The 23,309-nt window shown below is 39.6% G+C and overlaps 1 protein-coding gene across 1 annotated transcript in view; it reads left to right on the top strand.

Moving 5' to 3' along the window:
* LOC104603169 (adagio protein 1) overlaps window positions 1-23,309 on the top strand; it is a 95,202-nt gene that overhangs the window by 421 nt on the left and 71,472 nt on the right. The gene's annotated exons all lie outside the window — the stretch shown is intronic.

Genomic DNA, 23,309 nt, shown 5'->3' with positions numbered 1-23,309 from the left:
ATGTTTCGTTTTTCCTCTTTTATTGTTTTCATGCCGATCGTTATAGGAGATAGGGATTTAGAAGAGAAAGAACTGGCATAGCTGGTTTTCCAAACCGACTCCTTTAAGTTCTCAGTATCGACCCAGTCCAGCCGTGTTTTTCTCCTGTTCTCTTTTTAACCAATGCATAAATTTGATTTGAACTCTTAGATCGAACCTTATTATCTTTGTTCATTTCTTCTCTTAGTTTTTGAAATCGTTTTTAGGTTATAATGGTGGTTTTATATTGTCCTATTTTCATCTAATTTAGGATTGACCTCCATGTGAATAAAAAAAAAGCCATAGTCAGATCTCTGTTCTTTTTTCTTATTCTTCCCATCGATCTGCTAATCAGTTGTTCGCCTTGTTTTCAATCTTTTATAATGATATTAATATGTTTTGCTATATCTTTAGTTAGTGATTAATTAGTAGTTTGAATCATTCTTTATCCTTGTTTAAGTTATCTGTGTTTAATCATAGTTATCTATTTGATTAATAGATAGTTTCATTAAATTCATGCCAAGAAACATGTTTTTTTTTTTTTTTTGTTTATTGCTCATTTTGTCTTGACACTAGAGTCGGAGAGAGTGATCAACCTAAACGCTCCCATGAACAGGTGGATTTTCTACAATAGTCAAGAACAGAAATAAGTAGTAAAGAGAAAATATGTGATGAAAGCATAAATAAATAAATAAGTGGGGTTTGATTTTCTGAGGTTGGTGTATTCTTGTTTTGTCTTTACTTGTTAATGCCTTAGTAGTTTTTTAGCTCCTTTTTTATGTTCATTGTCTACGTGGAATTCTATATGGGCCCTACCTATTGGATTTATGAGAGGGGTGCCGAACTCCTTCCCTCTCCCATTCGAATCTTACATACACGTCCTTGAATTTTCCAAAGAAATACTCTGATAGTTTGAAATCCCAGCACTAAATTAGTGTTGAACAATCACAAGTACTACAAGCATATCTGGCTACTGATAAAGTAAGTAGCCTAATTTGCTCCACTTTCACTGAATGAATTTGGATGAATTGTGAATGACCCTTAAAAAAGTAAAATTACTTTTAATTTAGTTTGGATTTTTGAAAATTATGGCTACGGATAAAGTAAGTAGCCTAATTTGCTCTACTTTCACGGAATGAATTTGGATGAATTGTGAATGACCCTTAAAAAAGTAAAATTACTTTTAATTTAGTTTGGATTTTTGAAAATTATGGAAATTGATTCTCTTTTTGGGCTTAGAATTGATTCTAAGTATTGATTAATTCTTTGTGCTTAACACATCACCTTATAAGATTGGATTCCTCAAATTCGGTATTTTATCCAGCATCAAACCTTCCTTGAAAGCCAACGCCTCTATTTCCTATGTAGAACACGGCCCAAAATCACAAGCTTTACTTGCAATATGCCACACTCTATCATCCCGCACTATCAGTCTATCATCCCACACCCGAGCCAGAAGAATCATCATCTACATTGGATTTCAAAACACCCAATAGGCAGACTCCATGAAATAATACCAGCAAAACCGCTGCATGAACAACTTTCTTTCATTCACCATGTTAGAGAGAGAGAGAGACCTTGTTCAGTGCTACAAGGCTGATGACTTTAATGCCCAACATCATTGCTTTTCTCTATCGGCTTCTAAGAGATTTGGGCATTTGGATGCATGATTGATAAAGAAAATTAGATGACACATGAATGGCATTTGCATCCTTTCACATGCCACTTAACAGCAGTTGATGGTTTTGTACTAAACTAGCACATTTTGGAAGTTTAGGTAATGGATTGACACATTTTGAAGAAGGCTATAACCCTAGTTCCAAAGAATAAGGAAAGTTAGAGGTGTGTTAACACCCAATTTTTCCTCGGTCCTCCATCTAAACCGCCAATTCATCTCCAAACATCTAAACATTCCTTTTCGATCCATTTGAAACTCCAAAAAAGAACCTACAGAGTCCAGGTCTTAACTCAAAATCCTCTAAATCCACCACTGACTTTGCCATGGCCCTAATACCAATCCGACATACTTGATTAAACCTCACTCACACCATGTCTTGTTGGAAGGGTTAGAAATTAAATTATGGAAGGCTGAATCATGCTTGATGGCTGGGCGATTTTCAAAACATTTCTAACTCAACCCGGAAACCAATTTCCTAGTAATTTTGAAATCTAAAATTTCTAATTCGATCTTGCATTGAACAAAACTATATTTGAAATGGTAATCAAAATTGATTATACTTGATATGGAGTCCACAAATCATAGCTTCCAGAGTGGTAGTTCACGCCCAATATCAGTCCCAAAATTGGCCTTCAACTGAAGATGGTGCAGCGGGTATGAGAAGCTGATTTAGCAACACTGTTTTAGCAAAACTGCTATCCAACTTGCTTAGATTGAATGGGATTTGTGAGCCAGATTTTTCCAACGCTTTTCTTGCAAAAACAGAGTGGAAAAACTTATGAAATTCAGTTCTTGCAATGGCTAGGTCATGCTAGGGTTTTTGGGAGAGAAGATGAGAGAATAAGAGAGTGGGGAGAATCAGCTGAATTGGACTCTCCCCTCTTTCTACTTTATATAGAGCATTCTCCTAATCTAACTAGAAGCTAATCCAAATCAAATTTGGATCAGGACTTTATCTTTAATTGATAAGCATTATCCTCTTAAGACGATAGGTGCTCCATATACAGATCCATGCCAATTTTCAACCCAAGTCACATGACAACTTAAGTTGTTATGTGATCACTTAACTAATCATATTAGTAATGGGCCTAAGGCCTATTTTCTCCAATTGATCATGACCCTAAGTGTCACATGGCCACTTTGGGCCTGAATATTGTATGGCGAGGGAACATAGAAAGGTCTCACACAAGTCCATAAGGGTTCAGTCTTACCCTTGAATGAGATTAGGTCAAATTCACTACTAAGAGTACTGAACCCCCTAACTCAATCCGCTTGGCCTCAGTTTGGGCCCAACATTTACAACTAAACAATCATTGGATTTAGCAACCCTATAAAGACCTAAGGATAATTGACTTATGTAAGATAAAACTCATTAGACAATCAGCCCTGTAATGGTCTTTTACACTTAACCTCTCAGCCCATAATCCTCAAAACACTACCCACAGGGAAGGATCTCTCCCCTGATTGCAAGATGTATTGTCACACTCTTTGCTCAGATGAATCCTAGGATTAAAAACTTTTACAAACCATTTTCACAAAATAGTAATATAACATATAAATATATTTTGAAAATCAGATTTCAAATATAGTTGAAATCCACTACTAATTGTTTAAGTTTCCATCAGAGAGTATAAACCATGATATTCACTTTGTTTGACAAAGGAGCCAATCATTTCACTATGATTACTCACTCAGGTGATTTCCCAAACTGTCAAAATACACTCAGGTATTTGATCCTCGATGGATCTCACTGGCTAGCATATCAATGATGACTCAATCTAAAACCTAATTGTCAAAACCCATTTTTTGCTCGGTCCCCTTACCCTACCTCTTCGAACCCTCCTCTTAGACCCTAGAAACTTGGAAACACAACCAGATCAACGTCTGATCAGACATCATCCCTAGACTTGGAAAACTACAACTTAGTTACACATCAATTTTCATAACTAAACTACAAAGATCCACCGTTTATCATGAAAACTTCCTTTCTAATGGCCTCGATCTATGCGATATTCAAAATCCAACTCCTCCAAAATCAAATCTAACATGTCAATCACCTCGAGGTTATTAGGAAATAATCAATTGGCAAATCCTAACACGAATTTACAACCAATCATAAAAACATCAAGATCCCATTCTGTTGGCCTTGAACGATTACCAAGATCAGCCATATCTTTCTTAGATCAGGACCATCCACTTGAGTCCTCACCTTAATCCATGCCTACCTACCAAATTTCATCCCAAAATTCCCCCATTTGACCCTTCATCAAACCAAGATTTTATTTCAATAAATCTTATTAATTAAAGTTTGCCATCCATCATTCCAACTTCATGACCGATTAGACATTACCATTGTATTTGGAAACCCAATAAACCCCAGCACATCAAATTTTATGACTAAATACCTCCATTTGACCGTTGAAAAAGTAATATTTCATTTCCAACCATTTCGTTGATCGGAAAACCATAAGCTAAGACCATGATCTGAACTAAATCAATAAATCTACACCTTTGATCAAAGATCTATCACTTCCATTAGATACAAGATGACAAAAAATGCCTACCTACCAAATTGTAGTTCCAAATTCCCTCGTTTGACCCTTCATCAAACAAAGATTTTATTTTAGCAAATCTCGTTTATCCAAACTTATCAGCCATAAATCTCCATCATTCTGACCCTATTTTTCCGATCAAACCTCACTACAATGTTCAAAGACCAAAAAAAAAACCCCAGTACTTCAAATTTCAGGACCAGATTCATCCATTTAACTATTAAACTAGAAATATACCATTTTGACATAGAGCTTAATAGCTGATGTCAGAAGGTTAATGGCTGATGTCAGACCCATTCTTGACTCATTAGAACACTTGGACCAATGAAATAGAGCTTAATAGACTCAAAAGGCCTAAAAACCCTAAGATATCCCTACTTAAAACTAAGTAAAGACAAAATAGCATTTAATAATTCATCAAATTTACATTTTCTTCCACTAGCAATTCCAAATATGAGACTGCCATGACAGGCATGCTCTGAACTTCCATTGCACACACAAAACCCATGAAAACCACCCCCAAATTGAAGATAATATTTCACCAAAGAGGAAAAGTTGACTGATCACCATTTTTTTTGAAAAATTCCTTGTCCATTCTCTTGTAAAAGTTTTCTTGAAGCCCAAGTCTTGTGATTGGATGAATTTCATACCTCTTCCTCTATAAATACAGACCCAACTCAAGCTTTGAGAAGAGAAAGGAAACCAGAGGGAGGCCCCAAGAGAGAGAGAAAGGAAAAGAGAAAGGGGTAGAAAACCAGAAAGAGAGAGATCTAAAGAGAAGAAGAGGAAAAAATAACATTTTTCCCAACCTCTATAATCCCAAAGTCCTTGAAGATCAAACTTCAAATCCACCTACCTATTTTCAGCTTCGAGATTTGAAACCAAAAAGCGCACCATCCATCACAATATCTCATTCAAGCTTTTTTGAACTTGTTCCTATTGTTGGAAAACTCCCATCAAGGTACGTACGAAAGCTAAGTCTTTCATTTTAACTTTTAAACTTGATTTTGTAATCTCTATTTTTTTGTTTTAGTTTTTTTTTGGTTGCTTGAGGTTTTGAAATGTTGGAGAACTATCGTTTGCAATTTGTTCTTGATTGAGAATAGAGGAAGACAGGCGAAGGTCTTAGGAAAATTAGTACCTAAGACCCGATAACATCACCTCAAAATCAGTCTTAGGAGAAATTGAAAGCATGTTCCTCTAGATTTAAGAAATTCCTGTAACCACTTTTGTTTTTCTCTAAAAGAAATTGAGCCTGAATAACTCCCGTAGTGGGCTGCTACAGCAACTTGGAGATAGGGGTGCCTTCTAACTTCCCTCTCCCAATGCTTGGGACATGAAATCACTCGATTGTATGCCTTTTCCATGGAGAACATAGTCACTCTCAAAGACTTTAATCGATTTTTTCAAATCTGAAAATGATGGCCCATTTCCTCTAAAAAATAGGTGGCGACTCCAACTTTTCGAGCCGACCATGAGCTTCCCGGAGCTCACAGCTGGTGACTCCACTAGGGGCAACTAAAACCTTTATCGAGTGTTGTTCAGACTCAAATTCATTCTACTTGTTTTGTGTTGGTAAGTTTAAGTTTCTGGATCGCGATCTAAAATAACGTCTCAAAAAGGCTAGGCATGACAGACCTTCCCAGCATGGTTTGAAATTAGGTTTCCATGTTGGTTGGCGTGGAAGACCTCTTCCTCATACACTGTAATCGCACCCAAAACCATTCTTGTGACCAAATCGCACCTAAAACTTCACCCAGAACCAGACCTTTGTCGAAATTGTAACAAGAGTCTCACCCAAAATCGCATCTTCACAGAAATCACAACCAAGGTCTCAGAATCACACCTCATTTCATCTCTATCACAACCTAAAAGTCCAAAGTCACAACCTAAAATCGCATTTTCTCAGTTTCATCACACTTTAGATTGACAAGTTGCACCTTCTTAAAGCCTCATTGCAACCCAAAAGTTCAAAATCGTGGCTTATTCCTTTCAATCCCATTGTTGCACAAAAAATCGAAATTAAATCGGAATTCCCTTCAACCTCATTGCAACCCAGAAATCCAAATCACACCTCCTTAGAGCAACGTCTCAACCCAAAAGTCCAAAATCGCACCTTCTCTTAATCCCATCGCAGCCCAGAACTACAAAATCACACTTGAGTTCAGTTCTGTTACAGCCCAGAACATCAAAATCACATCTCTTTTAAAGCGTCATCACAACTCAGAACCCTCCCATCGCAGCTCAAAACCCTCCCATCACAACTCAGAACACTCCCATCGCAACTCAGAACCTTTTCATCGCACCTCATGTTTAACTCATTGCACCCCAGAACCTGTTCATCGCACCTCCTTTCTTGCTCATCGCACTCCAGAACCTATTCATCACACCTCCCTTTTTCCTCATCGCACTCCAAAACCTGTTTATCACACCTCCCTTCTTGCTCATCACACTCCAAAACCTATTTATCGCACCTCCCTTCTTGCTCATCACCCCTTCCTCCCATCTTTAGAAGTAGGATAAAGAAAATGAAGCCTAAACTCTTTCAAACCTTTAAAAAACCAACAAAAAAAAGAAGATTTGATCTTCCATTAAAAGACACTAAAACACCCTAAGGGGGAATTCATTTTCTAGATTTTGAGAGGGGGGAAAATTGGTTAATGGGATTTTGATTCCCATTGGCCAAAAACCCCATGTTCTTTTTTCAGATTTATGTGGGGACCAGGGAAAGTTTATTTTCCTGGGTACCACTTACCTGGGTAAGTGATACCCATCTCCTAGGTGGGTAAATAACTTTCCCACCCTGGGGGAAAGTTGCCAACACTTGAAAGAGACAAAGATGTCCCTTGTAGCAATGGATTTTTGTGGATAAAATGGTCATTGCCTTATTTACATGGGAAATTAAAGAACATGGTTAAATACACTCACTTGGGTAAATCTTTCCTGGGAAATAATTACCTGGGTAAGTGCATTTACCTGGGTAAATAACTTACTAAAATGCAAACAGGGCCTAAAAGTCATTGAAGGCAACACCTAGGCCCAAATTTCCAAATGTTATCCAAGTGATCCCAAGTAATCTAACATATTGAAATCTTGAATCAAAGTTAAATAACAATAATAATGTAAGAAAAAAATTGAAACCAATTAACAAATCAAGATCAAATCTAGAAAATTTCATCTGAGATCCAAACTATGTTAATAAAAAATTAAGGATAAGAAATCTAGGAATTAAGATAAAAATCAAAACTACAATTATCAGAATTTGAAACTCTTATCTAAGATGACCATTTTCTAACTCATGTTTTTGTTTCCTATCTTGGCTAAGTAGATGCATGACTCTATGATCTCAGTTCTTGAGAGGTAGCTTCAAAAGGCCATTTTAACCCCTTTTATTATCTGTCATGTGTCCATTTGTTAGCTAAGTAGTTACCTAACTCTATCAAAACACCATTTTGACCCATTCGAAGTATTTAAACTCTGGGAGGATCTAGTAGATATATATGGTGAAGGGTCTAACCCTCCCTTAACCAATATCAAAGGATGCTTCATTTCCTCAACTGAACTTATGCCAAGTAGATGTTTGGCTCTATGAGTTACTCTCGAGAAATAACATTAAAAGGCCACTTGGACCTTCATACCTTCAAAACTTCGGGATGTCAAGTAGGTACACATATGGTGTAGAGATTGATATTCTCTTATCTAGTATCGAAAAGACATTGTCATGATCCTTCATAAACTTTTGAGTTCAAATATCTTTCTTGCTCTTCTCCAAACTGAGTAGATGTTTGACCCAATGAGTTTGCTCTTGGGGAACAACATAAGAAAGGTTATTGTTTCATAAACATGGTGCATGAACTAATTGCTCTCGGCATTTCCTTCAAGTCTTAACCTTTTCCAAAACCCAAGAGTATTTTCTAAGTTAGAACTTAATCCTAATTACAACACTAGTTGCCGAAGTCCCAAAATTAATAATAAAACGAGGAAAAAGAACAAATATAGTAAATAGCATCAAATCCCAATACATAAATCATAATAAAAATCTATTTCCAGAATAATCCAATATAGAAATCTATCAAGTCAACAAAAACACAATAAAGAAACAACTCATAAAATGAAATGAAATAAAATTGTCAAACCATCAAATTCTATTGTAAGGATTATCAAAATAAAGTTTCTTTATCAATTACTAACTCACATGATAATAATGATGTATGGTCAATTGCAAAATTAACCATCCATAAACTTTAAAAAACATCAAAGTTTATGAATACTCTTTAATCTCATCAAAATCGACAAAGTTAATCAAGTTTGCTCAAACCCCCAAAAGGTTTTTCAAAGTTTCTTTGAACAATGGATTTGTTTTCCAACTTCAAATTCGACCTTGGTTTTCACCATCTAAATGTTTTGCCCAAATTTCGGCAAAGATCCACTAATTTAAGACATTTCCCTTGCATAATCTAGCCTAGTTGCCTATAGATCTCTACACATCCTTGCTAGGTCCTCTTGACCCACTCCAAGGAAGCCATATTATCTAATTACCCAATAGCTTGCCTTCTTAGGAGCCCTCCAATCAATAGCTAGACAACCATCGAATATGATCAATCCCACCCTTTTGACCAACACTTGTGTAGACACTTCAACTCTATCACTTCACACCAAGTTTATTGCCTCAACCTCACCCATAGCATCCTACACCCTCGCAAGTTAGGTTGAACCTTGACCAGTTCTTGCTTAGGATCCAAGATCTAGTTAGCCAAGTCATAGAAACCTCGATAGCTCTAGGCGCATACTAGGGGGTAGGTCGGCTTTGTCATGGTTTTTCGTTGTTTTTGCCCACACTTCATCATTTGCATTAGTATATCGCATGTCATCACATGTTGCATCCCTATAACTAGTCGTTAGCCCACACTAGTCTATTCCCACCTATTAGATGCATACAACCTAGATTGATACCCTCATGCAACCATCAACCTAGACCCTTGAGACAACTAAATTTTAGGCTAGCCTATTTCCAATAGAATAGAACAAAGTGACACAACACCAATCAAACACATTTATGTAATGATGGAACCCTTCTTAGGTCGTGATGGAGTAAGTCTCTCATCAACCTCCCATTGAGCAAGAATTGTCGATTGTACTCTACTAAGAAGAGTTGGCCAAGATGAAGGAAGATATGAAGGACATATGAGTGTCCCAACCAGAAGAGATAATTGAATTCAATGATTTGTGTCCTCATCCTAACCTAAACCTTATTGGAAAAGTTAAAATCCCAAAATTCCACAAGCACGATGGATCTAGTTGTCCTATAGCTCACATCCTTCTTTATTGTATAGACATGTTTCAACTTGGATTTGATAAAAGATTGTTAGACCACCTATTTTCTAAGAGCCTAAAAGGAGCTGCTTTGGATTAGTATACCCAACTCAACCTAGACACTCAAAGGACATGGAGCAAATTGGCGGAACAATTTATCCAGAGTTTTGATTTCCACCCATTACTGATCTAGAACACCTTACTCAAGGACAGGATGAAAACTTCTTTGTATTTGAAATGATGGAAAATTACATCTATCAAAGTGAAGGAACCCTTGCAAGAGTATGATGCGATTAAGATTTTCATCAAGCCACTCAAAGAACCCTTCTATTCATCAATGATAGAACAAGTTTTCCAAGACTTTCATCAATTGCAAAAGGTTGGTGCATGCATTGAATGGGGAATTAAGCACAAGAAAGTCCACCTAGCATCCACGAATCCATTAGTTGAGATCAAAGAACCTACTATCGTTGCCATCATACATCAACCTTCCTCTTCAACACAGAAACATCGAAATTTAACTAGTCCTTTCAAAAGAAGAGTCAAGAGACGATTTACTCCCCTCCCTCTGTAGTCTCAATTACTTCTTCAACTGATCAAGAATGAATATTGTACACCATTGTCACCAAATCCAATTCCCAATCCCCTACTAAAGAGCTTTAAGATGGGCGAGTATTGCTCTTATCACCAAGGACCAGGGCACTCAACAAATAATTGCACAGTTCTCAAAGGCAGCATCCAAGATCTAAGATGGGCGAGTAACTTTTCAACTTCTTCCTCTATGGCCTTCCAATGCTCTGGTGCAAAGTTCCCCTTCTTCTACTGAACTGGCCTAGAGATTGAGTGCACGCTCAGCCAGTTCAGGTAAGCTCTCGGGTGGAAGGTTGGACCCGACGTGGACTGTCTTGTCGGGCTCGTCCTTGTCTAGGGGGACCAAGACGAGGTCCTCGGCTAGCTAGCCTCAGCTCGTTGGCTCCTCCCTAAGGTCGAGCCCCTCTAGTGGCAGAGCTTCTTTATTCTTGCCCTTCAGCGCTGCCACATAGCACTAACGAGCGGCATGCTGGTTCCCACGAACAACTCTGACGACGTGCTCGATGGGGAACTTCAAGGTGAGGTGGTAGGAAGAGATGGCTGCCCGGAGTGCATGAAGAGTTGGTCTCCCCATGATGGCAGAGTAGGGTGAGCCAATCTTCACGACCAGGAACTTTGTCATCCTAGTCACCTACTGGGGCTCTGTTCCTACCGTGACTGGTAGGGAGATCTTGCCCTCTTGTTTGACGATGCTACCGAAGAAGTCGACTAGTGGAGCATCTACTAGTTGGAGGCGCTCAAGAGCTATCTTTTTGGGTTCCCCTGACGGGGGTTCTTCAACTTTTCAGGCCACTTCATAAATTTCTCCTACCCGATTTGCATCAAAATCTATGTGCGGGTGGAGTTGAGTAGCATTTACTGATTGTAAGCCAAGGCCGAGGCTGGTGGCTTCCTATTGTGGTTGTTGTTGCTGCAGCCCTTGTCTCCATTCTTCCTCTTCTTCTCAGGGGCTCCGTCCTAGTGCTCTATGACTCTCTCATGGGCGTCCGTAGCCAAAGCCTCTTCAATGACAATGTATTTTTGGGCCCTTTCTATGAACTCCAGCTTCGTCTTTGGTTGCCTTTTGGCAACGGAGCACTTGAGAGCCAAGCCAGGCAGGAGCCCGCTGATAGCAGCATGTATAAAGACCAGGTGTCGAGGTCATGAACCTCGAGTTCTTTTTTGTAGCGGTCGGTATATGACCACAAACTCTCTCCTCTCTTCTGCTTGACAGTCATCAGCGAGACAATGCTTTTCTAGGGGTGCCGGTTGCTGATGAAGCGGGCGAGGAACATGTTGGAAAACTGCTCCCATGAGGTGATGGATCAAGGTGGGAGGCTGGAAAACCCCCACCAAGCAGCTCCCTTTAAGGTCGCCTAGAAAGTCCGGAATGTCAAGGCATCAGAGTATCCGTACAGGATCATGAGTGCCCTGAAGCTCTCCAGGTGGTCGTCCAGGTCTATGTTCCCATCGTACATCTCCAAGGTGGGAGCCTTGAAGTTTGGGGGTAGAGGCTCGACGACGATATTAGGGGAGAAGGCATCCATTCTCCCAAGGGAATTTCTTTGTCCGACCAAGGTACCAACTTGGCCCTCCATTACTTGATGGAGCTCAGCTTTGGCAGCGCCAAGCTTGGCTCGGAGTTCAGCGAACATGGGGTTGGGCATGGCCCATGCACCGTTCCGATCTTCATGGGCATGATGGCGATCAGCGCGAACTCCGGAGTGCTCAGATTTGAGACCACATGCTTCACGTTTAGAGCGGTGGTCATTCAAGTTGTCTCAGAGGTCCGAGACATGAGGGGAAGAGGCTCGACGCCGGCCCTCAGCCCTAGAGTGGACGCTGGGATGATCACAGCATCTGCCTTCATCCCTCGGCTTGGCCCTTTGATGTCGGTGATGCTGGTCAGAGAGCTAGTGGCTATCCTTTGATTGTTTTAGTTCCTTCTCCCTTCAGCTAGGAGGTCTGAAGTTGTCTTCCCATCAACTGGGAGGTCTAGTGTTTTGGGAGTGCGGATCGGCTGGACGACTCAAAGAGCTCGGTCCACTACGCGTGGCTGAGGTTGGAGACCGATTGGTTGGTGGACCCATCCTGGCCCGGGTGTGTGGGCTCTTCGACGAGGTGGTCACCTTGGGGGCAATCACCTGCCTGGGGGTAGTTCTGCTCAACTCGTTGTGTCAAGTACTCTAGGCGATCAAGCACGACCTGGAACTATTCATTGGTGACAAGATTTTTTGTATTTCTTGTTCTTCGTACCATGTTTGTTGGTTGGAGCTCAGGGACTTGATAGCTTATCAATGTTCTTTTTAGGCAACGTCTTAACAACGCTTCCCACAGACAGCGCTAATTGTTGATGCTCGGATTAGCCGAGGACAACAAAGTAATTTCATCCCTATGCTCCTAAGGCAAACTGAAGGCTTCGAGGGTTCGAAGAGGCTGCTGAAGAGGCCGAGGCGGAGGAGGCTCCGAGCACTATAAAATCCAAAGGTGGGTGGCCAAGATACTGCAAGACAGAATACATCAAAGGCCCCAAGTGAGAACCCAAGGCAGAGTCTCTAATGGTCAAGTTAGTATGGGGTACATAGAGGTGAACCAGGATGTGGTTTGTGAGCCCAGTTCCAAATTCATACTAAAGATTGTATTCGATCCCCTTACCTAGTGGGGGCACCCCTATTTATACTTGAACTGCCTGGAGGTAGGTGGAGATGAACGCCTGAGATGGGTGTCATATGAGGGGAGTTAAAGAGCTCTGCGGGGACGTGTGGGCACCCCGCGATTGGCTTCGTACAAGGGGAGTAGGGTAACCCCTGCTGTAGTGGATCTCATTCCCGAATTTGGCGCTCATGGGCTAGGCCTCCCAACCTCAAATGGGCTGGATTGGATCACCCTACATCATTAACCAATATTTGTGTCCCTATGCTTACTCTCGACAAAACAACAAATTCAACTGGGCCCAATTTATTCTTCTATAGTGTATCTAAATTTAATGATCGAAAACTTGCAACAAGTCTCACATATATGTTCTTGAGAAAAGTTGGTTACTAAGTGGAAATTAAAAACAGAAAATGATCGGAGAAGGGGACAACCCTGGATAGTATAGGCACTAAAGGAAATAGGGCATTAAATCGACTTCGCAGTAGCTACTCCTAAGTCAGTATAAAGGCATCAAAACCAATATCAATTACTCATCGATCAAAGAAATGACTAGAGGCCATTTTCGGTCAATCATTTCCCTCAATCCCTTATCATTCATTCAGACGATAGTCAGCTCATTTGAGTCTTTCATCTAAACCTTTTTTTGAAAAATCCCACAAGTTTCCAAAGATGCTTGAATTAAAAGGGAAAATCAAAGGGCAAAAAAAGATAAAGGAGAAAAAAAGAAAGAAAAAGCCTAAAAAACTACAAAAAGAGCTAGGGGCAAGTTCACTAGAGGACTCCAACATTGTCAAAGAGTAATACTTATCCCTTGAAGGATCAATTGGGGACAAGCTTAACATGTATTTTATTTCATAAGTCATACATACAATCAAGAGATGAAGGGAGGCCATCTATTAATCATTTTATCTTGTCTTTAATCCACTAACCAATCCTTTGAACCTATTCTTTGACTAAACCCTTATGTCAATAGACAGATGTTAAATGTTCGAATGCCCTTACAACAAGTCAAAAAAGGGAATAAAGTCAAAAGGAAAAACTAAGTCAACAAAGTGCAATTTTGAAGAAAAAAAAGAGGAAAAAAATTGGGGCAATTAAGTTAAACATCTATTTTCAATTTCATCCTAACCCCATCTCATTATTCACCCCAACGAAAAGTCCTCCTAAATCAAGAAAGACGTGTGGCTCATGGCATTGAAAGACATGAAAAGCATTTCCCATCCGAAGGGAATAAAAAAAGAAGAAAATTCAAAAAAAAAGTGCCAAAAGCCCTATTCGTTAATTCAAGTATTTGAAACCTATGTCAAAAGAATATTTGAGCCACTTATCTTTTGATTTTGAACCTTGTCTTAAGCCACGTTTCATCCCATCTAATAGGACATCATTGATCTTTAAGACATTAGCAAGCTAGCTTTGGGCACACCTTTATTCGCTAGCAATGACGGAATCAAGTGTAGGCACCCCAAATGAGGAAAAAAAAAGAGAAGTCAGACCTGGAAACACTAAACCAGGGGGAAAAGGGCAAGAAAACAACAAAAAAGAAAAAAAAAAGAGAAGAATACATTCCAAACTCAAGGCAAGAATACCAAAACACAAGAAGTTCGATTCAGTAAGTTGTGATGATTCAATCTTTACATGGAAGGGGCAACCACCTCTTGCTCGAATATTTCTCAAAATGAATTTCTAATTAGCATCTAACATTTTTAAGACACATATCTCTAAAACCAATAGTGCTTCTATCATCAAATCTCATACCCCATTAAGGGTAGGCAGGTTCTTTTGAGTGTCATTGTTTTGTCGAAAGCAAGATCTGACCATCTACTTAATCCTTATTTGATTCGAAAAAAAGACAAGCTCAATCACATCTCTTTTCCTTTCATCCAAACCATCCAAAAATATTTTCTAAAGCATACAAAAATCTTTTCCAAATCATCCAAAAGTTTTCCCGAAAACCCAAAATCATCTAAAAGTCTTTAATCCCAATAATCTAAGAATTTCCTTACAATTTTTTTCATTATCCAAAAATTTGGCATGCACCTAATCCAAAGTTCTTTAAATCATCTATCCAAAACAAAGTTTTACCTAAAAATCTTTTTTTTATAATCCTTTTGTGCAAGTTGCTTTCATCTAAGTTGTCCAAATCCAAAAGTCATTAAACATTCAACTTTCTTTCATCTAAATCATCCAAGACTTGTAAAATCAATCAAAATCTTTAACTTTGTGCAATCTGCCTTCGGGCATAATCAAATACCCATCGAAATTCATCAAAAAAGTTTTGCATCATGCAATCCACCTTTAGGCATAATTGAATACCCATGAAATTCATCAAAATCTCTCGCTTCGTATGATCCGCCTTTGGGCATAATCGAATACCCATCAAAATTCATCAAAATCTTTCACTTTGTGTGATCCTCCTTCTAGCATAATTGAATACCCATTAAAATTATCAAAAATCTTTTGCTTTGTGCGATCTGCCTTCAGGCATAATCGAATACCCATCTAAATTCATCAAAATCCCTCGCTTTGTGCAATCCGCCTTTGGGCATAACCGAATACCCATCGAAATCTTTCACTTCGTGCGATCTGCCTTCAGGCATAATCAAATACCCATCAAAATTCATCAAAATCTTTCATTTCATACGACCCTTGCTTCATGCAATATCCACCTTCGGGCATAACCAAATAGCCATCAAAATTCATTAAAATCTTTCGCTTCGTGCAATTTGCCTTTGGGCATAATCGAATACCCATCAAAATCTCTCACTTCATGTGATCCGCCTTCGGGCATAATCGAATACCCAACAAAATGCCTTGCTTCATGCGATCCGCCTTCAGGCATAATCGAATACCCATCAAAATGTCTAGCTTCGTGCGATCCGCCTTCGGGCATAATCAAATACCCACCAAAATTCATCAAAATCTTTTGGGCATAATCGAATACCCATTGAAATTCATTGAAATCTCTCGCTTCATACGATCCTCCTTCGGGCATAATCAAATACCCATCCAAATTTTCACTTCGTATAACATTTGCTTCATGTGATCTGCCATTGGGCATAATCGAATACCCATCAAAATTCACCAAAATCTCTTGCTTCGTGCGATCCGCCTTCAAGCATAATCAAATACCCATTGAAATTCATTAAAATTTCTCGCTTCGTATGATCTGCCTTCGGGCATAATCAAATACCCATTAAAATTCATCAAACACTTTTGTTTCATGCAACCCATCTTTGGACATAATCGGATACCCACCGAAATCTCTTGCTTTGTGCAATCTGCCTTTGGGCATAATTAAATACCCATCCAAATTCATCAAAAACTTTCATTTCGTACGACCCTCGTTTCATGTGATACACCTTCGTGTTAGACAATGTATGCCCTAAGCTCCAATCAAATTGATGTACTTATTGTCATTTATTGTAAATGAATAAAAGTGCATAATTGATTCATGTGATTTGGTATGTTTCTGTGTAATACCCTTAAACTAGACACTTATGAGACTCGTGTTAGTTTAGAATATTCACAACCGTTGGATAGATCTGGGGAGATTTATCCTACCAAGGCTAACACTAATTTGTCGCCAAGTGGATTTCAAATTGTTAGACAGTTTTGTATGCCCTTAGCTTCAATCAGAATGATGTACTTTATGAGTATTGTAAATGAACAAAAGTGCATATTTGATTCATGTTCCCTAGGTATGTTTCTGTGTAATACCCTTAAACTGAACACTTAATGAGACTCGTGTTAATTTAGAATGTTCATAGCCAGTGGGTCGGTCTGGGGAGACCTATCCTGACAAGGTTGACACTATGGTGTCACCAAGTCAGTTGGGGTGGCCTGTCTCAGCTGCCAGGTTGAGACCCTAGGCACATACAGTGTAGGATTAATTGAATCTATGAACTGGACCAGATTTCCAGTATTGCCCTGGACCTTGGAGATTGATGGGCAAAACTGGAAAGTTACACCCGACCCCTAGACTCGATTGTGATACTACACTAGGTGTTGGATCGGGCTGTCTTTGATGTACCAATCAGTGAGATCCTTAGCGGGGGTCAAAACCTGGGTATGTTGGGACAGTCCGAGAATTCATCTGAGTGGGTGATCACAGTGACGGGATCAGCCCCTTTGTCGGACAAAGGTAATGATCGGGGGTGCACTCTCACTGATGGAAACCAAGACTGCCGGCAGCCGATTTCAACCGTTGAGATTTGTTTTGCAAAGTATATTTTATATGAGATATAAAAGTATATATTATAGTTTCTAAAATGTTTGCAAAAAGGTTTTAATTCCCGGGATCCATATAAGTAGAGAGTGCAACATTGTTCCTTGCAGCCGAGGGAGAGGTCCTCTCTTGTCGAGCAGTGTATGATCATTATGGGCTGAGAGGTTAAGTGTAAGACCACTGAGGATAATACCTGATGGGCTAATCTTGCATCTGCCCACAGTCCCTGGGTGTTACAAGGTGGCTTGGCCCAGGGGCCACTTAGGGTAAGTGTTGGGCCCATAGAACCCATTCGATGGGTTTCAAGGGGTGCATTGTCTTTAACGGTGTATTCGGCCAGGCCTTGTAACAAAGGCTGGGCCGAACCCATGTGGCTGATGTGTAAATCAATGCTTGGGTCCCACGCCATACAAGGAAGCCCAACTCGGCAGGAGTTAGGAAGGTTAAGTGAGCACATAAGCTTAATGGGCCTAAAGCCCATTTCGAATTGGGCTATTCATTTAGTTAATTAAAGGGGCGAATTTTGAGATGGATTAGTAGATAGGATAGGGTCTTAATCTTATCCACTCAGAGAGTCCAGATCTGAATATGATTCAGATCTAGTATCCTCCTAATGAGATTAGGAGAAAGCTAATCTAATCTGCATATAAGATAAGAGTTTATCCCTATCACCTAAAGAGAAGTCTTATCCAAATATGATTTGGATAAGCTGCTCCTAATTGGATTAGGAGCTGATCTTTTAGGTTAACAAAAGAAGGGGGTGGCAGCCTAAGAGACAGATCACCAGATTTCCTTTAGTGCTGAAAACAAGAAGAGAGAATTCTGCACCCTGCGAATACTCTCTTGCCGCCTTCCTGTTCTTGCCGCCCTGTTTGTCAGTTCGATCTCCAGTTGTGGGAGAAGTCAAGATTGGATCTTGACATCAGTTCTTTGAGAAAGGATTGAAAGGAAGTTGTGCTCACGTACCATCCTGCTGATTCTTGCGAAGGATAGAGTTCTTGTCGAAGAATACTGCTGATTCTGCTCCATCCTGCACTGCTTCATCTTCAGTGGGAGCAGTCTTTCGATCCTTCATTGGGCGTGAACACCTCCATTGGGAGATACTACTTCTTTGTATCAGGTATAATTCTCTCCTACTCCTTTTGGTTAAGATCTGGTTCAGTTTAAAGTTCAAGAATGATCCTTGAAAATATGATTTTCTAAATAGGGAATGTGATTCCCAGTTGAAGGGAGAGAAAAATTTTTGAAATTTGCCCCTTATTCCGCAATATTCGGGCGTCCATACGATGGATCTCTCAATCCCTTCAAATGTGTTTGAAATTTGTTTTTGCAAAATATATTTATATAGAGATATACTTATATGTTATGGTTTCACAAAAATGTTTGCAAAAGGTTTTAATTCCCAAGATCCATGTGAGTAGAGAGTGCAACACTGTACTTTGCAGCCAAGGGGGAGGTCCTCTCTTGTCGAGTAGGGTTTGATCATTATAGGCTGAGAGGTTAAGTGTAAGACCATTGAGGGTTGTACCTGAAGGGCTAATCTTGCATCTGCCCACAGTCCTTGGGCCTTCACAAGATGGCTGGACCCAAGGACCATTTAGTGTAAATGTTGGACCTATTAAGAACCCATGGTGATAGACTCGGGGGTTCATTGTGTCCTATAGTGAATTCGGCCAGGCCTTCTAACAAAGGCTGGGCTGAACCCATGTGGCTGATGTGTAGATCAATGCTAGGGTCCCACGCCATACAAAGAGAGCCAAGTTAGCCAGCATATTAAAGGGTAAGTGAGATATGTGACTTAATGGGCCTAAAGCCCATTTTGAACTAGGTTAAGTCAGTTAATTAAAAGCGAATGAAATCTGATTTATAACCTGATTAGGATTAGTTTAAGGATAAGATAAGTTTTATCCATTTAAGAGTCCAGATCCAAATATCAGATTTGGATCAAGAAATTCTCTCCTAATTGGATTACAAGGCTGATCCAAAGTAAGCTATAAATAGGGGGCAAATTCCTTAGTTTACACACACTCAACAACCTGCAGAATTTTCCTCAGTTCTTGTCGCCCCTACCCAGTTCGATTTCCACTTGTGGAGCTGACCAAGAGACGTTCTTGATATTGTTTCTTGCTAGAACAAACAATCTGAAGTCATGCTCACCAGCCCTTGCTCGATTCTTACTGAAGCATTCAAGTTCTTGTTGAAGAACCATCCTGCTGTCCTGCTTCATCATACAATGTGTCATCTTTGGGCATGAACACCTACGTTGGGAGTTACTGTTACTTCGTATCAAGTATATCCCTCTCCCTTCTTTTTGGTTTCAGATCTGGTTCGGCTATGTTTCAAGAACAAACCTTGAAAATGTAGTTTTCTAAATTAGGGAATATGGTTCCCAGATGAGAGAGAAAGAAAATTTTTGAAATTTTGCCCAACCTTCCTGCAAGTTCGGCCATCCATATGATAGATCTTCCATCCCTTCAGTGGTATCAGAGCTAGGTTCACATTCTTGAACCAAAATCAAACCTGATTTGAACCAGTGCAAATAGGCATAATCGGATCTACCCGATTTGCGCTAATACGGGTTTTCTTTTGAAAATTCAATTCTCAGCTATGGGCGAATGATCTGAAATTAATTTTTTATTTATCTACAATAATTATAATGTTTTGTATTTATTTCTTGAATTATGGGCTGTTTGTGTAGTGGAGATCAAAATCTTTTATTGGCGCCAAGAATTTGTGCATCCTGTTGTATCATTCTATTCAATTCGGTCTGTAAACCTGTTAATGACCCAGTTATAAAAAATTAAATGGGTTGGGTTCAACCCAAACCCGCTTTAACCCAATCCAACCCGCCCAAACCCATTAATCTTATATTTATGTACTTAAAACAAAAAACTAACTCCTTTTTAACAAATAAGTTAGTCATAACTTAATGGTAATAGTAGTTGCTGTTTACACAAGTGGTGAATGTTCAAATCACATTAAATGCATGTTATTTTTATACATGCAACAAAGCCATTTAACTATGTTCGGGTTTTGGATTTGACGAACCACATAGGTTCAAACCGGTCAGACCAACTTGAACTATATAACTAGATTGTCTTCGAGGTAATCACATCAAGTTCAAGAGTGGTTGAAACGTTTAGATCCGGATCAGTTCGGTAGGACTAGATCCCGCCCGAACCAGTTCAGTCAGGTCAGACAAAACCCGATCAGACCGGTACCAGTTCAGTTTGATCGGGCCAGACCCCGACTGGGCTGGTTCAATCCAATCGGACTAGACCGGACCAGTTCAGTCAACGGTGGATTGACTTGGGTCGGCTTATATCAGGTTTGTGCACGGGTTTGGGGTTGAACTGATTGGTCCGAAGCGGGTCAAAAGAAGTAAAGAGGATCGGGCTGGACTCGGGTCAGGTTGAACGAATATGAACCAAACTGGACGATCCAAACCAAACAAAGCAAACAGGGTGGTTTAGGGTTTGGACCCCACTCGGTCCGACCCGAGTCAGCTTGTATCGGGTCGAGTCAGGTTGTATGAATAATGGTTGGACCGGATGATCCAAACCGGGCAAATCAAGTGGGATCGAGCCATCTTGTTCGAGGTCTATTTCAAATTCGGGTCGACCTGGATCGGTATATGTTGGACCGGGTCAGATCGCGTTGAACTGGTCCAGACTTAGGTCAAATTGATTTGGATTTATGTTGGGTGAAGTGTGTTGATTTAGGACAAAACGAAATTTAGTCAATAATTAATAGAAGATTAATGCATTAATTATAAATTATTTAAATCAAATGAAGAAAATAAAAAAAAAAGGCTAAGGAATTAATACTAATGTTTGTAATGGTTAACCCAATGGTTATCCACAACCCAACCCAACCCAACCCATTTAAATGGGCGAGTTGGGTGACGGGATGATCACACAACCCGCCAAGTAAATGGGCGGGTTGGGAGGGTTAGATACTGGGTGGGTTGGGTGGGTTCAGCCGGTTGGGTGAAAAATTTCCACCCCTAGTTGCTAGGGCTCTACATGCAAAGGCTTGGTTTTATTTCTGTAGGATCCTAATGGGTGTAGGGGAACCATAGTCAGGTCTGGCTGCCCATATACCTCAAGACAAGTCTTGGGTACATTGCTGAGGCCACACCTTGTCTATCTAGAGCCCTCAACCTTATTCAATAAATTTAATTTGATGCAACTTTCCAAAATGACATGGATTGCTTTTCTACACATGTAATGCTTATGATAGTGTCGATGTATGCTATGTGAAGAAAGAAAGAAAAAAAAATGAAAAATGAAATGCTAGATAGTGAATAGGTGAAGAGAGTGGAGTGCAATGCATCTGCAAATTGTAAGCAATTAACAGTCTTCTAAGAAAGTATTCATCCTCGAATGGTTGGTATGCCAATCCTACCAGACTACTTAAAAGAAATAAAAAAATTTAACAAAAGAAGGAAATGAAATTTAACTAAAAGAAAAGTGAACTAGAATAGTTAAACGCCAAGTCAAAAGAACTATCATACCTCATAAAATGAACACCTTGTTCCTTCATTGATACAACCAACAACCTTCAAATTTTGAATTGACGAATCCAACCTAGGTTGCTGCAATGAATGCGCATCCTTGATCACTCTGTACACCAAGAATAGATCTCCAATTCTGGGTTGAATTCCCAATTATTTGGGAGATCAGAGACACTTGTTATGTAGCCCAAACAATGTAGGATGGTTGTTGTATGACTGTGAATTCTTGTTGCACTATTATTGCTTCAAGAATGCTTTATGCATCTTCTCTTGGATGTATACACAACATTAGGAAATTTCTTGCTCTCAAACTGATATGGGGGAACTCTAGGGACATTGAAGAGTGAGTGGGGATTCTTTGGGACGTGGCTAATGGCAATGTGAGCGTGTTTGCATGGGTTTCTCCCTAGGCTAGAATATGTCTAGGCTAGAATCTCTCCCTAGGTTAGAATGTGTAAAGGGGCGGGTATTTATTGAGTTTTGGGGAGGATTCTAGAAGGGAATGAAGGGCTGAGGTTTGAGATTAGGGAGATCAATAGATGAGATTTAAAGTATTTTTGGAGGAATATTGATTAAGGGAAGGGGCTGCCAAGACAGTTTTGAGAAAGATCCTCTCAATCAATAAAGACAATAAGTGGAACATTTCACCAATTTGCCTAAATTAAACATTACAAGTTTAAGTGATTAGCTTTATTTATTGGAGGCTCCTTAGTGAAATTGAAGTGAAAATGAATCCAAACGGAGGATTCAGATTAAGTCTAGCTTTGGCTCTCAAGATAGAGGCTTAACAATGTCGAAATTGGACAATCTTGGTATCATTGGATTCGTAATTTCAAGATCTATGCATCTTTTGGGTAAAATTTTTTATTTCCTATGAGATGGTTCATGATAAAAAAATGACCCCGATCGGATGATTAGAATTGGTCCTGGCTTTGGATCTTCAGATGGAGTAAATGTTGTCAGATTTGGGTGATCTAGGTGCTGTCAAATTTGAAATTTTGGGCTCTACATACCTATGGTGTTTGATATACAACTTAATGTGAAATGAGGTTCATGATCAAAATGATCCCAATTAGACGACTGGAATTGGTTTCGGCTTCGAGTCTTAACATGGAGGGGTAAACGTAATGCGTTTTAGTGATCTGGGTGTCATCGGATCTGAATTTTTGAGATCTATGTATCTATGGTGTTGGATTTCTGATTTGACATGAGATAAGGTTCATGATCAAAATGATCCCGATCAAACGATTTGAATCGGTTTTGGTTTCGCATCTTAAGATGAATGGGTAAATGGTATTGGATGTCAATGATTTGGATGTCGTCGGATTTGGATTTTTGGACTCTGTGTGCCTATGGTGTTGAATTTTTTTATTTGACATGAGATAAAGTTCAGGATCAAAATGATCATAATTAGACAATTAGAATTGGTTTTGGCTTTGGGTCTTAAGATGAAGGGGTTAACGGTATCAGATGTCGATGATATGGGTGTTGTCGGATTTGGATTTTGTGTGTCTACGTACCTATGGTGTCAGATCCTTGAAGTCCAAACTTTTTTAAAATTCCAAGAATGATCTCGGGTCAGTTGAGAGGATAGTTGAAGCATGTTTGAAGCTCAAAGTGCTGCAAAAAAACTAAAAGGTGCAAAAATGGGGTGTCTACTCCCCCGGTTGTTCTTACTTGCTCTTCTCTTCTTTATTCGTAGCAGTTGGATGTCATAGTTTATCCTTGCTACCTTCTTTCCTTCTTTATTTTTTTCTTCTCCTTTTTTCTTTATTTATTTGT

Source organism: Nelumbo nucifera, chromosome 8, assembly GCF_055504915.1.
Source record: "Nelumbo nucifera cultivar China Antique chromosome 8, China Antique-T2T, whole genome shotgun sequence".
NCBI lineage: Eukaryota > Viridiplantae > Streptophyta > Magnoliopsida > Proteales > Nelumbonaceae > Nelumbo > Nelumbo nucifera.
This window is presented reverse-complemented; position numbering and strand designations above follow the sequence as displayed.